Below are 16,812 nucleotides of genomic sequence, written 5' to 3'. Positions count from 1 at the left end.
CATTTCGCGGTGTACAATTTCGCGGTTTGTATCATTTTGCGGTTTACCATTTTGCGGTTAGTACCATTTCGCGGTATGCCATTTCGCGGTCTATACCATTGCGCGGTGTAGGTTTTCCTACGAGTTGCACTGAAAATTGTGGGCATTATCATCTATAATATTTTTATCGGTGATTTACCCTTCTTTTGAACACAGATAGTCCTTCAAATTGCACTGCTAAGATATGTGAGACATCTTGCGTTGCGTTGCGTTGCGTGGTAAGGGAGTATTTCGTAGATTGCATACTGAAAACTGTCATGTTAGTTACTTTACCACTCTTATTCCAATTGCTCATGGAGAACTATTTTGGATGGAATAGCTATCCAATCGGAAGTCAGAAATGAAAAGACATGACAATGTCCATTGCCGGCCACGCCCATCTTCTCCGTTACGAGGAAAGGAAAGGAAAATGATGATATGACACCTACTTGAAGAGAGGCCAGCGACTCACCGACGCCCTCATAGATGTCAAGGAGTTGGATGAAGGGAAAGGTGATGGTCTAGGATTCACTATAAGCGAGTGATGCGACCGGATTGAAATTTAGTAAAGGTGTAGTTTAGTATATATTTTGTAATTGGGTGTAAGTGTGAATGAAATGGTTTCATCATCGTTGGGAGTGACGCAGCTAAGAAAGTTAATGTCATTCCATGCGCGTTTGTCTTCCAGGGATGGGGCACAGGTATTTCCACCTACTGCCCTAGCTAAAAAGCTTTGGTTTGAGCGCCATTACTCGCTCTCTGAAACGAGAAAATAATATGGCCCGTCCCCATGATACAGAAAGAGCCCAGATTGCATTAATATATGTGGTGTAGCCTTTGCTCCATGTAAACTAAAAGTTGATTGAAATATAGTATGTAATATCACTCAAAGTGATCTAATCTTATGATCAACACTGCGCCGTAAAGTATACCGGTCAATAACACAAATTTGCCGACATTTTGGTTACGGACGTTATTAAGAAACATATTCGGCCCTGAGAATTAGCTCCGAAGGTCAAGTTTCATTCGGAATCTTCGGAGAAAGTCGAGAGAGAAAAGGTCGCGGCCGAACGCGAAACCTGAGCGATCGGCCAGCGTATTCTTCTTAATTACCGAACTATTTCGAAGAAGTTCGTGGGACATTTCGAGCTTCCGCTGGACTCGAACGAGGTCATCTTCCCTAATCTGAGGGTCACGGCTTCAATTCAATTTCGTCCGAACCGTCAACCAAAGTGGAAGTGTCGCGTGTGATCGTGATCGTGTCCTTGAATTTGTAAGAGGAAATTTAAGCAACGTGGTTATAGTGTCCTTAATCCAGATTATTTTCTTTGTTCTAGTCCCTAGTTTAATAGTTAGAATATTCAAGTTGTGCGTTGTAGGCAAGTTTGTGCGTTTCCTTAACCAGAATACAGGTATGTGCTCAGTGTGTCCGTCCCGTTCCCAAATTCCGTGCATTGTGCTAATTCCTTTGTGTAACAGCCGTCAACCGCAAGAACAACGTCCGCGACCGCGACATTGCCATCTTCGGAACGAAAGTCTCTGACAACCGTCATTCCGTCGGGAAGGAAGCGATCCGTCACCAAATCGCTTCGGAGTCAACCGCGGCTGCCAAGTGCCGCCCAAGAAGGACTCAAGCCAACCACGAGCCCATCTTCCACCAAATTCCTCGTGGATCGTCGACCGCGGGTCCAAAGGTCGTTTTTCACCGGCGTGGTCCGCGCGCGCTAGGACCAAGAGCGCAGAACCACCAACAGTAAACGATCGCCATCATCCACCGCTACCGTAGGTAACCAATACCAGCGCCTGCAGTTATCGGTGAGTCCGTTGCTTTTTTCATTGTGAAGGGCGGCGTCCGGTGAGGACGCCGCGGAGGATTTTTTTTGCCGACCAAAGGTCGTGTATTTTTGTTGGACTGCCAAGTCGCCTCGAGGCGCGTCCATGAAATTTAAGGTTGGGTGCGATATGCTATAAACGTGCGCACGTAATTTTTGAATGACCACCCAACCAAATTTCTATTAGTCACCCGGGTGCCAAGCATTTTGTTCGTCTGCCGGCATCGTCGAGGGAAACCTGCATGAGATGAGAATGAATGAGAGGAATACACACTAGCACGAGCACAGGAGAACAGGATTAGATAGGAGTAGAAAAAAAAACGCACTTAGAAGACTAGAACGATAGGTAATCGAAATACATACATGCATGTGATAATTATCCGTAATTAAATGATTCGTTTTTTTTCCATTATACGTTGAATGTGTTGTTTTTGAATAAAGATGTGAAGCGCAAGACAAAATTGTTACACAACTAATAGTTTGGAGAAAGATTCTAGTTCCACGTTGCTTCGGTGCGTGTCCTTTTCGTTGAATGTCTTCCGCGTGTTGGAATTTGACTTTGTTTGAATTTGTCTCTTCCACTTTGGTTGCGCCTCTGGCGGGAAGTAGTTGAAGCTGCCAATGATGAGAGCATAGCGTGCAACGCCACACCTTAATGTTGCATCGCCTTTAGGTACGGGTGATCTCTCACCGCTCTTTGGAGACGTAGTTTTGTAATTGAGAAGTTATGTTGGTTGTGTAGGGTAAAGTACCTAGTTTTGGTCTAGTTAGTAGGCGAACTGGCTCGATCTCAATTTTCTTGAAGATTTCGAATGGACTCGCCCTGAACGAGTCTCAACCGGGCAATATTAGACTTGTCGTGCGGTCTCCTCACGGAGTGGCGCTAAAACCGCATGATTCATCTCCAGATCGGCCAGTGTCGGCTACAAATTGGCGCCCAACTGAAAGGTCTTATTAGTTATGTATGTTACGTTTATGGAGCAAATTTGAAGTATTGTTCATGTGGTTCAAATTTATGTTAATGTGGATAATTTTGAGTAAAGTTTAAGTGAATTTTCGGAATTTTCGTAAAATCTGAAAATAAGATTATGTTATAGTTGTAATTTTGTGTATTTCTGTAGTTTTCTGGAGAAATATTGTTGAGTTTCTGTGGTTTACGTATAGTTTGTTGAAATTACTTTAAAAAAAAAATTTAACAAAAAAACAGTAGAACGGATAATTCTAGTCGGTAACAAAATATTATTATAATTCATTTGTACTGTTCGGCAAATTTCGTTGAAATGGCTCATAAATTCCCTAGAGCAGATCATTTGACGAATGAGGAGGTGGACTACGAACTGGTTCTTAGAAATAGGGAAGCGGATACAAGAAGTGATCTGGATGCTAAACAGAGGTTGCTAAGGAATTTGTTCTTTGTGGATGCGAAGGAGGGTGCGGAGTATGGATTTAAAGGCACTGTTGACCAAATGTTTGATTTCATTCTGGGTAAGGTTGAAGCAATTGGGAAACAGTTGGAGAAAGGTCTGGATGACAAGAGTTTTTCTCGTCTTAGACATTATGCGCTTAGAGTTGAACGCTTACAAGCTAAAGGCTCGCAAGCAGAAAAGCTTAAGGATCACCTTTCAAGCGAAATTAATGGTTTATTGGACAAATTTAATAGTAAGAAACCTTCTGATGACAAAAACGGGAAAAAGATCGGAGTAGATGAACAGAATAAAAGAAGTAACGCAGGTTTGAGGGGAATAGAGGAGTTACTGAATGCAGAAAAGGACAAATATAAGGATAAAGGTGCGGAGTCGTTGGATTTGATGAAACAGAATGAGGAAATTACACAACGCGAAAACGAAGCGGAGGAAAATGTTGAAACAAAGTTAAGAACCGAATTGGAAGAACAGAAAACATTATATGAGCAAAGAATTAAAGAATTAGAAGCTAAACTGGAAAGGGTATGTAAAATAGTAGAAGAACGAAACATTTCAGGACAAGAAAACTTGGCACCGCAAACATCAGAATACGGAACAAGAAATTCACCAGTTGTGAATACCAGGATAAGCAATATACGCGACGAACAACTTGAAAGGACTGGACAGACGGGACAGGAAGTGGCTAACATGGAATATCGGGATCGGTACACTCGAAGGCAAGGCGAAAATGAGAGAGTGGAATACCAAAATTTTCGCCAAGAAGAAGACTTACCATCTTGGCAGAGATCTGCGCCAGCGTACCGAGCGGAATACGAGAGAGAAAGGATAGAGGAGCAAGATGAACGAAGAGCTGCTTTTCCATATTCCCATGTGTGCGGAGGAGTAAGGCGACTCGATGACCAGCGAAGGGATGAGTTCTCACGGCTTGACAATAGGCAACGACAGTATGCACCAGTGCAGCGACATGAGGATGTAGGAAGTATTCCAGAGGATTTCGGGAGAGATAATCAAGATTATCAGCCAGGAGCACGACTGGCAAATCGTTATGCGAGATCGGACGATTTCGAAAATGGATCGAGGGGAAGCCGTTCGAATCAGCGGAATATAGAAGGAGAGATAATTAACGCCGACAGACGAATGGAAAAGTGGCATCTCACCTTCAGTGGGGATAGTCGTCAGAGATCCTTGGAGGACTTCCTCCACAAAGTGCGTCGGTTAGCCAGAATGGACAGAATTTCCGATGGTATTTTGTTGCAGCGAATCCATACAATACTGAGAGGCGAAGCGTACGATTGGTACCTCTGTTACGCAGACGAATTCCTTGATTGGGCGGATTTTGAAGAAAGGATTCGTTACATGTTTGGAAATCCCAACAAGGACCAGGGAAATAGGCAGAAGATTTACGAGAGGAAACAGCAACGAAACGAAACCTTTCTGACATTCAAGATGGAGGTAGAACGACTGAACAAACTTTTAAGCTCTCCCTTGGATCAGAGTCGACTGTTTGAAATAATCTGGGACATGCGTCCCCATTACAGGTCGCGATTGGCATGTAGAACTGTGAGGGATCTTCGGATGTTGGAGTATTATGCATACCGCATTGATGCAAACGATCCAACGTTTAGAAGCCACCGTGAAGGACACAATAAGTCAGCCGGTAATCTGCATAATATTGAAGCAGAAAATGAATCAAGCGATACACAATCGTTGTACTCCGATTCGGAGGAGGTGAACGCTGTGGAGAGGAAGTTCAACAGGGATAGGAGACCAAGAGATGATCGGAGACAACCGGACAGAAGAGTATCAGAGACGTCAGCACAACCGCAAGTCGCTCAAGAGGCCTCAAGAGAAGCTACGCGTATGCTGTGTTGGAACTGTGGTAAAACAGGGCACATGTGGAGGTATTGCAGAGAAGAAAAGCGAATCTTCTGCTACGTGTGTGGAACTCCGGGAAAGACATCAGTAAATTGCCCAAACCACCCGAGATCGTCTCAGCATGTGATGTCGGGAAACTAGAGGGGGAATGTAAAAATGGGAACGACAGCATTCCAACCTCTAAGACAGTTCCCGTATCCGAAAGAATATATGTTGAAGAAGCAGGACTGTGCGAAGTAAGTGCAACGGCGGAGAGATGTCCACATATCTGTGTGCGGATCTTCGGTACAGATTACGATGCTTTATTGGACTCAGGAGCTAGTGTCAGCGTCACTAGTGTCAGTGACATCGCGGAACGCAACGGTCTTACGATGAAGGAAAGTCCGTTACGAATAGTGACAGCCGACAAAACAGTCCATAAGAGTCTTGGGTACGTCCAGCTTCCGATTGAGTTCAATGGTGTTACGAAGGTAGTTCCAGTTCTAGTGGTACCGCAGATATGCAGGAAAATGATCCTAGGGTACAACTTCTGGAAGGCTTTTGGTATTCAACCGATGATGGAGGGAGCACAGGGGCTGGAAAAAGTTGCTACTTTGAACAGAGACAGTGTCGCGGAGCTAGAGGTCATCGATTTCACAATTCTGCCAATTCAGGCGTTTCCGGAGATCAGGAAGACAGAACCAGATGAGACGTTGGACATCCCGGCACTTGAATTACCTGAACCATCGAAAACGACACCGGAAACAGTAGAGACTGAGCACGAACTGTTACCGGAGGAACGAGCGGAGTTAACCGAAGCCATAAGACTGTTTCCGTGCACCACAGAAAATCGGTTGGGAAGAACTTCTCTTATCCAGCATGAAATTGTACTCAGTGAAGAAGCAAAACCACGTAGGCAACCATTGTATAGATGTTCTCCGGCTATTCAGGCTGAGATGGAAGCCGAGATTGAACGGTACAAGAAAATGGACGCCATCGAAGAATGTTCTAGCGAGTGGGCTAGTGCGCTAGTTCCGGTTAGGAAGTCCAATGGCAAACTCCGAGTTTGCCTCGACTCTCGAAAGATCAACTCCTGGACCAAAAAGGATTCATATCCTATGAGGAACATGGGGGAGATCTTTCATAGACTGGGGAAAGCCAAATACTATTCAGTAGTAGACCTGAAGGACGCGTATTTCCAGATTCCCTTGAAGGAGGAATCTAGGGACTATACGGCGTTCCGAACTCCTCAGGGTTTGTTCAGGTTCAAGGTTTGTCCCTTTGGACTGACAAACGCTCCATTTACAATGTGTCGTCTAATGGACCGCGTAATTGGCTTCGATCTTGAACCGTACGTGTTTGTCTATTTGGACGACATTGTAATTGCGACTAGAACGTTTAGCGAGCACGTCAAACTCCTAAAGATTGTGGCACAACGTTTAGCTAACGCAAATCTTACGATTTCGTTAGACAAGAGCAGATTTTGTCGCAAAAAGGTCTCGTATCTGGGCTATTTGCTGACAGAGGATGGAGTTTCGATTGATAACTCTCGCATCGAACCTATCCTAAATTACGTACGCCCAAAGAACATAAAGGATATACGACGACTACTCGGATTAGCCGGTTTTTACCAGCGTTTTATACGCGAGTACAGTAGGATTGTTGCGCCGATTTCTGATCTCCTAAAGAAGTCTAAGAAAAAGTTTTGCTGGACTGAGGAGGCAGAGAAGGCCTTCGGAGACCTAAAAGGAGCACTCGTATCGGCACCCATCCTTGGTAATCCGGACTTTACGAAGCAGTTCACGATCGAGTCTGACGCTTCGGACAACGCAGTGGGTGCGGCGTTGGTACAAGACTTCGAAGGACAGCCGAAGGTGATAGCGTACTTCAGTAAGAAGTTGAGCAGTACCCAACGGAAGTATGCCAGCGTCGAGAAGGAGTGTTTGGGAGTCTTGTTGGCGATCCAGAACTTCCGCCACTATGTGGAAGGAACGAGATTTAAGGTCGTAACGGACGCTCGTAGTTTGTTGTGGCTCTTTACGATTGGTGTCGAGTCGGGGAACGCCAAGCTACTCCGATGGGCGTTGAAGATCCAGTCTTACGATATAGAACTGGAATATCGGAAGGGAAGGAACAACATCGTCGCAGATTGTCTGTCAAGGTCGGTGGAATCCTTAAATGCGATAGCTGACGATGAGAACTACCAAGAAATGGCGTCGGCAATATTGAAAAACCCTGCAGGCTTTCCAGATTATCGTGTGGTTGATGGGCAGGTGCTAAGGTACATCAAGGACGCTGGAAAGGTTGAGGATCCACGATTCAGCTGGAAGAGATACCCGCCAAAAGCGGAACGGGTGGATATCTTGAACAAGATCCACAGTCAGGCACATTTGGGTGCAGAGAAGACGTTGGCAGCTGTCAAGGAACGCTATTTTTGGCCAAAGATGAGTAGCCAGATAAAGAAGTTTTGTCAGACGTGTCTCACATGCCAGACCAGCAAGGCAACGAACCAAAATACCACGCCACCCATGGCAGAGCAAAAGAAAATTGCGCAGTATCCGTGGCAATTCCTGGCGATGGATTACGTGGGTCCGTTGCCAGCATCGGGAAGGAACCGTAGTACATGTTTGCTTGTAGTCACCGATCTGTTCAGTAAATTTGTCCTTGTCCAACCGTTTCGTCAAGCTACTGCAGAGTCTCTTGTCCAGTTCGTTGAAAATGTGATTTTCCTCCTGTTTGGTGTACCCGAAGTTGTTCTGTCCGATAATGGAACGCAATTCGTGTCCACAATGTTCCAAAATCTGCTTGAACGGTACGGTGTCACTCACTGGAGGACACCTAATTACCATCCCCAAATAAACGACTCGGAACGTGTAAATCGGGTGATTACAACGGCCATACGAGCTACAATCAAGAAGGAGCACAAAGAGTGGGCTAACAACCTGCAGCAGATTGCTTGTGCAATAAGAAATTCCGTCCATGAAGCTACTCGGTATACTCCATACTTCATAATGTTTGGCAGGAATATGATTTCCGATGGGACGGAATATCGTAGCTTAAGGGATTCACCAACATCGTCCGCAGGAACGCTAAACGACCACGAAAGGAAAAAGCTATACGAAGAAGTGAGGCACAACATAGAAATAGCCTACAAAAAGCATGCGACCTACTACAACCTGCGATCAAATGCAAAATGTCCGATATACTCCGTAGGGGAAAAAGTCTTGAAGAAGAACATGGAGCTATCGGACAAGGGGAAGGGAGTTTGCTCAAAACTTGCTCCAAAATATGTGCAGGCTGTAGTGAAAAGGGTCGTTGGAGCCCACTGCTACGACCTAGAAGATCTGAATGGGAAGAGACTTGGAATCTTCAACTGCAGGTTCCTTAAGAAACTGGCTCACTGAAGCTGTTCTTAGGGAATGCAGTTGAGCGGGACTGGTTATCAAGCTATGTAGCTCTCATTTGAGTAGCAACTACGCACCATGATGCTTTAGCTCTGGTTGCATGAAAACACTAGGTTTTACCACCGTTTGTGAGATTTAGCTCTGGCCATTTGGTCGGGGCAGCCCCACAACAACATTATTTACTGGGTGCATTCCTAGGTGGAAAGGCTTTGGCTGGACCTCTAGAAGAAATCTCACAGACGTGCTGGACTAGGCAGTCAAGGTTTGATCTAGAAGTAGAGTCTTTGTTGAAGATTGTGGGTCTGCTCACGCCTACCCTCTCGACCGGAAGACTGAGCGAGTCCATGGAGTTTACTCCAGGACGATGAGCTTGAAAATTAGAAACTCGGAGCTAATAAAGCGTTGATGAGGAGTACCTGAAAAGGAAAGCATTGAAGCGGGAGTCTGGAGACTGAGGGTTCTCAGACGGTGAACGCCTAAGACTCGGATGTCTTGCTCGTAAGAGTAGACGATTAAGAGCACACCCGAGTAAATCGAGCAAGTAGATCAACAAATCTCTGAGAAAGAAACTGCTGTCTAGAAAAAAATCATTTTAGGATTGTATATAGCTCTCTCCCAATTGTAAATAAGGACATAATCCAACTTTTCTAAATTTATGTGTTCTGTGGGTGTTTCTTTCATGTATACTAATGTTAGTAGGGTAGTTAACATCGAGTCTTAGTCTAATTTAGTATCCTTAAGGCTAGACTTTATTTAAGGTTCGTGTTGTGATAGTGGTGTTTTATTGACACCCTTGTATATATTTGTGTTTCATGTTTCGTTCTTGAGTATGAATACATGTAAACAGATGCTTATTTATTTTCCTATTTATTCATGCAGATATTTTTCATATTTATTTATTTATTTATTTATTTATTTATTTGCTTATTTATTAATTTATTTATTAGAGATTTATTTATTTATTTATTATAAATCTATCCATTTATTTATTAGAAATTTATTTATCTATTTATTGAAATTTATTTATTTATTTACTAAATTATTTATTTATTGGAGATTCATTTACCTTATCATTTATTTAATTATTTAGTAATTTCCCTAATTAATTAAATTGGCGGAATCACGCATCTCGCCCTGAAGAATCCGTTGGTTCGTCCTTTTTGAACGACCCACCATGCAACATCTTCGGGTGGGTCGTGCAACATCCCTCTTGTTCGATAGTTCCTAAAACAAAAAAATTACTATTATTATCTGTTCAATAAACTTACCTTTAATCGGAATCCAACTGTCCTTTGGCTGAGCCCTATTCTCGAGGTGGCCCTATCGTCTTCAATCCCAGGTCGGATTCCGAATGTCACAGTATCCAAAGCTAATCAATCTCCGTGGGTCCAGCCGCAAATCCGTTGATAAAATCCGTAATTCACCTAGAGTTGAAGAAAAGGTATTAAAAATCAGTTCAACCCACTTACCTTCATCATATTCGTCAGCTATTAATTAAGTTAAATAGCCACAAACAGCTTAAAACTTAGAAATTTACCGCATCCGTATCACTTGTTCCTGCCGTCACGTAAACACTGTTTCTCAACTGACGTTTTGTTGTTTACTCGTGGGGGTTCAATGTATGGGTGAAAATGTTGCATTGTATGGTTGTGTTAGGTTTGTCATTTTATTCTGCTTCATAGTTGCCAGATAACATATTTGGTGTTAGAAACATGAATGAAAGTGAAATTTGGGGATTGTAGTATGTGTTTTGTGTTTCGTTATAGCTTGAATGTTTAAGCGTTGAAACAACAATCAATACTACTGTTAAGTTTGTGGATATTTGTGGTCAGTTGTATATGTTTTGCGTGCCGATGTTATTTTCGGTGGGGAAAATACAACGGAGTTTTCGTAATTTGTGTTAGGTCTACGTTTTGTCAATTAGAGTGATGTATGAACTAGGGAACAGCCTTGGTGGCACACTCGAAAGACAAAATAGTTGCGGTTTGGACAGAGTAGAGACACCGTTCCAACAACATGATTGGAGTAGTCTCGAAACTGACCTTACCTGTTTTTTTGGAGTTATGTTATGTTCGGTAGGTTGAAGTTATGTTGTGTTGTGTAGTATGAGGTTAGGCTTTGACTGAAATATGATCATTTTAGTCCAAATGCCGTCTTTTGGGAATTTCGTTGTCTTCGAGGATTTATGTTTATGTTGAACCACCAACGAGTAAACTTAAACGTTGAATTTTCTTCCGTACTTTCTTATGATGAACCAAAGAACTTTAAAGAAATTTTGTAAATATTAAATAGGTAGAGTATAGTTTATTTATTTATTTATTTATTTATTTATTCATTTATTTATTTTTGTAAACAGTAAGTTAATTTCGTTGCTTGTTAAATTATTGTTTGTGTATTTATTATTAAATGTTATATCGTTAGGTTTGCCCTTACGAAAATTTGGTTGTAGTCCTACAACCAAATTTTCGTAAAACAAGCCTGGTGTTATGTAGCCTTTGCTCCATGTAAACTAAAAGTTGATTGAAATATAGTATGTAATATCACTCAAAGTGATCTAATCTTATGATCAACACTGCGCCGTAAAGTATACCGGTCAATAACACAAATTTGCCGACATTTTGGTTACGGACGTTATTAAGAAACATATTCGGCCCTGAGAATTAGCTCCGAAGGTCAAGTTTCATTCGGAATCTTCGGAGAAAGTCGAGAGAGAAAAGGTCGCGGCCGAACGCGAAACCTGAGCGATCGGCCAGCGTATTCTTCTTAATTACCGAACTATTTCGAAGAAGTTCGTGGGACATTTCGAGCTTCCGCTGGACTCGAACGAGGTCATCTTCCCTAATCTGAGGGTCACGGCTTCAATTCAATTTCGTCCGAACCGTCAACCAAAGTGGAAGTGTCGCGTGTGATCGTGATCGTGTCCTTGAATTTGTAAGAGGAAATTTAAGCAACGTGGTTATAGTGTCCTTAATCCAGATTATTTTCTTTGTTCTAGTCCCTAGTTTAATAGTTAGAATATTCAAGTTGTGCGTTGTAGGCAAGTTTGTGCGTTTCCTTAACCAGAATACAGGTATGTGCTCAGTGTGTCCGTCCCGTTCCCAAATTCCGTGCATTGTGCTAATTCCTTTGTGTAACAGCCGTCAACCGCAAGAACAACGTCCGCGACCGCGACATTGCCATCTTCGGAACGAAAGTCTCTGACAACCGTCATTCCGTCGGGAAGGAAGCGATCCGTCACCAAATCGCTTCGGAGTCAACCGCGGCTGCCAAGTGCCGCCCAAGAAGGACTCAAGCCAACCACGAGCCCATCTTCCACCAAATTCCACGTGGATCGTCGACCGCGGGTCCAAAGGTCGTTTTTCACCGGCGTGGTCCGCGCGCGCTAGGACCAAGAGCGCAGAACCACCAACAGTAAACGATCGCCATCATCCACCGCTACCGTAGGTAACCAATACCAGCGCCTGCAGTTATCGGTGAGTCCGTTGCTTTTTTCATTGTGAAGGGCGGCGTCCGGTGAGGACGCCGCGGAGGATTTTTTTTGCCGACCAAAGGTCGTGTATTTTTGTTGGACTGCCAAGTCGCCTCGAGGCGCGTCCATGAAATTTAAGGTTGGGTGCGATATGCTATAAACGTGCGCACGTAATTTTTGAATGACCACCCAACCAAATTTCTATTAGTCACCCGGGTGCCAAGCATTTTGTTCGTCTGCCGGCATCGTCGAGGGAAACCTGCATGAGATGAGAATGAATGAGAGGAATACACACTAGCACGAGCACAGGAGAACAGGATTAGATAGGAGTAGAAAAAAAAACGCACTTAGAAGACTAGAACGATAGGTAATCGAAATACATACATGCATGTGATAATTATCCGTAATTAAATGATTCGTTTTTTTTCCATTATACGTTGAATGTGTTGTTTTTGAATAAAGATGTGAAGCGCAAGACAAAATTGTTACACAACTAATAGTTTGGAGAAAGATTCTAGTTCCACGTTGCTTCGGTGCGTGTCCTTTTCGTTGAATGTCTTCCGCGTGTTGGAATTTGACTTTGTTTGAATTTGTCTCTTCCACTTTGGTTGCGCCTCTGGCGGGAAGTAGTTGAAGCTGCCAATGATGAGAGCATAGCGTGCAACGCCACACCTTAATGTTGCATCGCCTTTAGGTACGGGTGATCTCTCACCGCTCTTTGGAGACGTAGTTTTGTAATTGAGAAGTTATGTTGGTTGTGTAGGGTAAAGTACCTAGTTTTGGTCTAGTTAGTAGGCGAACTGGCTCGATCTCAATTTTCTTGAAGATTTCGAATGGACTCGCCCTGAACGAGTCTCAACCGGGCAATATTAGACTTGTCGTGCGGTCTCCTCACGGAGTGGCGCTAAAACCGCATGATTCATCTCCAGATCGGCCAGTGTCGGCTACAGTGGTCTAATCGGAACAAACTCACCAAATACATTCATATGTCTAAACGCCGAGTTGAAAACCGTTTCTTTAAAAAACTTGAATGATTCTATTGGGAATTTGAATCGACATCCTCTGAATGGTTTCGTATATCAATAGAACTTAACGGCATGGCAATGTACCCATCATCTTTTCGTCCTTGTTAAAATCACACAATAAATGGAGAAAGCTTGGTTTGAATATTTCTGCGTAGCACAATAATTATCATCGAATGCGGTTTTCACACTTAACACAGGTTTTTTAATATATATTCAATTTTTAAAAGTATTTAATTTAAAAAAAGCAATTAAAATTATGCAAATCTCACAACCGTATCATTATTCTTCTTAATTTGTCAGAATCACTCTTATCCCAAACGAAACAAAACCAATTCGGGTGGAGTAGCACCGACGGGATCATGTCTACACGCTACAAGCCATCTTCAAAATCTTCGCTAAAAAATACACTTCGATTACAGCACATTTTGCAGCTATTTAGCGTTGCACAAAGCACTACAATCCAGATAACATTGCATCTGCTAATATCGGCGGAATTGCGAACAACGAGAGCACGAAAAAAAATGCAGGTGGCATAGCACCATCAGCCGAATCTATTTTTCACTATCCGAAAACGCGGAACCGAGATAAACGTGACAGAAAATTCAAAACGCAGCCGCCCGCGCGCACGGCTTGCTGCGATCCTTTCTCGACGTGTTCAATCACGGAATCCTGCTAAGATATGTGAGACATCTCGGTACAAACTGTGAAACGGTACACCGCGAAACGGTACACCGCGAAACGGTACTGACCGCGAAATGACATGCCGCCAAATGGTACTAGCCGCGAAATGTCGTACCGCGTAATGACAAACCGCAAAATGGTACACCGCGAAGTGGATTACCGCCAAATGTTATACAATCCAGTTATTAACTGAGAGCTTTATTTGCCGATTGACCATTTTTGCATGTGTATATCGTGTGGTAGAAGATACTCTATGCCCTGAGAATCGAGAAAATTTCCTTTACGAAAAGATCCTAGACCAGCGGGATTCGAACCCACGACCCTCAGCATGGTCATGCTAAATAGCTGCGCGTTTACCGCTACGGCTATCTGGGCCTCTTCACCGCCGCCAGATGCCATTGTCCAATTTACCGCCGAGTATTGTTCGCAGCACTTTACGTTCAAAGACCCCAAAAGCTCTCCGGTCGACCTCTTTCAACGTCCAAGATTCGTGGCCGTACAGAGCTACCGGAAGAATTAGAGTCTTGTACAACGCGAGTTTGGTCTTCGTCTGTAAGCTGCGGGACTTTAGCTGGTCCGTAAAAAGCCCGACTCGCAGCTGCAATACGCCTTTTAACCTCGCGGGTAACATCATTATCGCAAGTCACTAGAGTTCCAAGGTACACAAATTCTTCAACTATTTCAAAAATATCACCACCTCACTACCAACATCACCTTTGGGCCCACGATGTCTACCAGCGACCATGTACTTTGTCTTCGTGGTATTGATAATGAGCCCAATTCGTGTTGTCTCCCTTTTAAAAGGCACGTATGCCTCTTCCACGGCTCGGCGATCAATCCCGATTATGTCGATATCGTCCGCAAAACCAAGGAGCATATACGAACGTGTGATAATAGTGCCATTCCTATGCACGCAAGCTCTCCTTATTGCTCCTTCTAACGCTATGTTGAACAATAGGTTTGAAGGTGCATCGCCCTGCTTCAATCCGTCTAAGGTTACGAAGGATGTGGAAATCTCATCCGCAACACGTATACTTGATTTCGATCCTTCCAACGTTGCACGAATCAGTCTAATCAGCTTCGTCGGAAAGCCATGTTCCATCATTATTTCCCACAACTCGTTTCTTTTAACTGAATCGTACGCCGCCTTGAAATCAATGAACAGATGATGAGTCTGCAAGTTGTACTCCTGGAATTTATCGAGGATCTGTCGCAGGGTAAACATTTGATCCGCGTCGATCGGCCCTCACGAAAACCAGCTTGGTATTCGCCGACGAAGCACTCTTCAAGCGGTCTCAATCTGTTGAACAGAAAACGTGACATTATTTTGTACGCCTAATTGAGGAGTGTTATTCCTCGGTAATTGGCGCACTCCAATATATGCCCTTTTTGAAGAGAGGGCAAATGAGGCCATCCATCCAGCTAGCAGACAGTTCTTCTTCCTCCCATATCCTTAGTAGTATATGGTGAATTATTCTATGCAGCTGCTCACTACCGTGCTTGAGAAGTTCGGCCGGGAGCTCATCCTTCCCAGCAGCCTTGTTGTTCTTCAGCTCTTTAATCGCCTTCTTAACCTCATCTAGAGATAGAGGCTCCACAGCTTGACCGTCGTTGTCGATACTCATTCTGTTCTCCGATGCTCTATCGTTCCCTCCATTCAGTAATGTTTCGAAGTGCTCTTTCCACCTGGCAGCCACCATCGTTTTATCTGTCAGCAAATTACCTTTACGGTCGTTGCACATGACGAGAGACGGCGCTGACTTTCTCCGCACGCCATTGACAGTTTCATAGAATCGTCGCATATCGTTCTGTTCCATACAGTTTTGCGCCTCGGCTATCACGTTCTCATCAAACTTTTTTTTCTTCCTGCGATGGATTCGCTTTTCGGCTGATCTTGCTTCCCTGTACCGCTCACTATTCAGCCTGGTACCAGACACTAACATCCGACGTCTGGCCACGTTCTTCTCATCCGTCACCCTCTGGCACTCCTCGTCGAACCATCCGCTTCTGGGGCGTCTTCGAGCAGTACCTATCACTTCTCGTGCTGTTTCACTCACCACTCCATGGATTGCATCCCATAGATTGTTGAGGTTTTCGCTCACATTGACCTCACTTATCCGCTCGTCCAGCTTTTGGTGGTATTCAGCTGTAACACCGTCTGCTGAGAAGCGCTGGATATTGAATCGCATTGTTCGCTGTGGTCTTGAATTCGCTACAGTTGATAACCGCGCTCGAATTTTACTGACAACGAGGTAGTGATCCGAGTCAATGTTAGGATCCCTGAAACTCCGATGTTAGGAGTTTCAGGGATCCTAACATTGACTCGGATGACATCTGAGAAATGTCGGCCATCCACCAGAATATGGTCTATCTGGTTGCAAATATCACCATTTGGATGCCTCCAGGTGTGCTTCCGAATATCCTTGCGTGCAAAGTAGCATCAAATAGCATCAAAATCAAAATACCAGTTATGGGTTATTCATTTATTAGTTTAAAATAAATCCTTTTACCTATTATTTTGATTTCATCTAGTGTTCAACTCTTTAACAGGCGCTTCAAAAACATTCAAATTTGGTGATAATTAAATTGAGCATAATTGTAGATCAGAGGCGCGTCCACGTTTGAAATCCTGGGTAGGACAAACGTTGGCAAATAATGTGTGCACAATTAAGCTAAGAAACAAACTAACCCTGGACTGGATTTTAAAGTTACTATATTCAAGGGGCTAAAACGCAGGTGAAATTTCGTTCAGTTTTGAGTTGAGTTGAGTTAAGGAAACTCTACTGTTTCCAAGCGTTCTAACGATACTTTCAAGTGTTTTTTCCGCTCAACAGAAAAAATAGCAAAATTCTGGCTTATCTTACTGACTCCCAAACAAATTGTATAGATTGAAAAAAAAAAAATGCTAAAAAGACTTCAAAACTAGTTTTTTGTCACTAACACTTTATTGCTGCTACCTCTCATTCCATGCCAATCGTTACCACAATACTAAGAAAGCTTTTCGTCTTTAATAAGCTGGTAGCGATTGAGTGCGGAAATAGGAAATTCAAGATGTCTTGCCAGAAAAAAGAGACCTAAATGAGGCCGGAAAAAGACCAAACAGGA

General features: G+C 43.5%; 2 long non-coding RNA genes across 2 annotated transcripts; both read left to right on the top strand.

The window, feature by feature from the left end:
• Positions 1–907: 907 nt before the first annotated feature.
• LOC110679091 lies at positions 908–2,486 on the top strand. The gene is made up of 2 exons (XR_002502202.1): positions 908–1,291; positions 1,356–2,486. It is a non-coding gene; the product is annotated as an uncharacterized LOC110679091 (long non-coding RNA).
• Positions 2,487–10,892: 8,406 nt separating this feature from the next.
• On the top strand, positions 10,893–12,658 carry LOC110679090. The gene is made up of 2 exons (XR_002502201.1): positions 10,893–11,463; positions 11,528–12,658. It is a non-coding gene; the product is annotated as an uncharacterized LOC110679090 (long non-coding RNA).
• The last annotated feature ends 4,154 nt before the right edge of the window (positions 12,659–16,812 follow it).

This window comes from Aedes aegypti, chromosome 3 (genome assembly GCF_002204515.2).
Source record: "Aedes aegypti strain LVP_AGWG chromosome 3, AaegL5.0 Primary Assembly, whole genome shotgun sequence".
Lineage (NCBI taxonomy): Eukaryota > Metazoa > Arthropoda > Insecta > Diptera > Culicidae > Aedes > Aedes aegypti.
The sequence above is the reverse complement of the archived record's forward strand: the minus strand, read 5'-3'. Positions and strand labels throughout refer to the sequence as shown.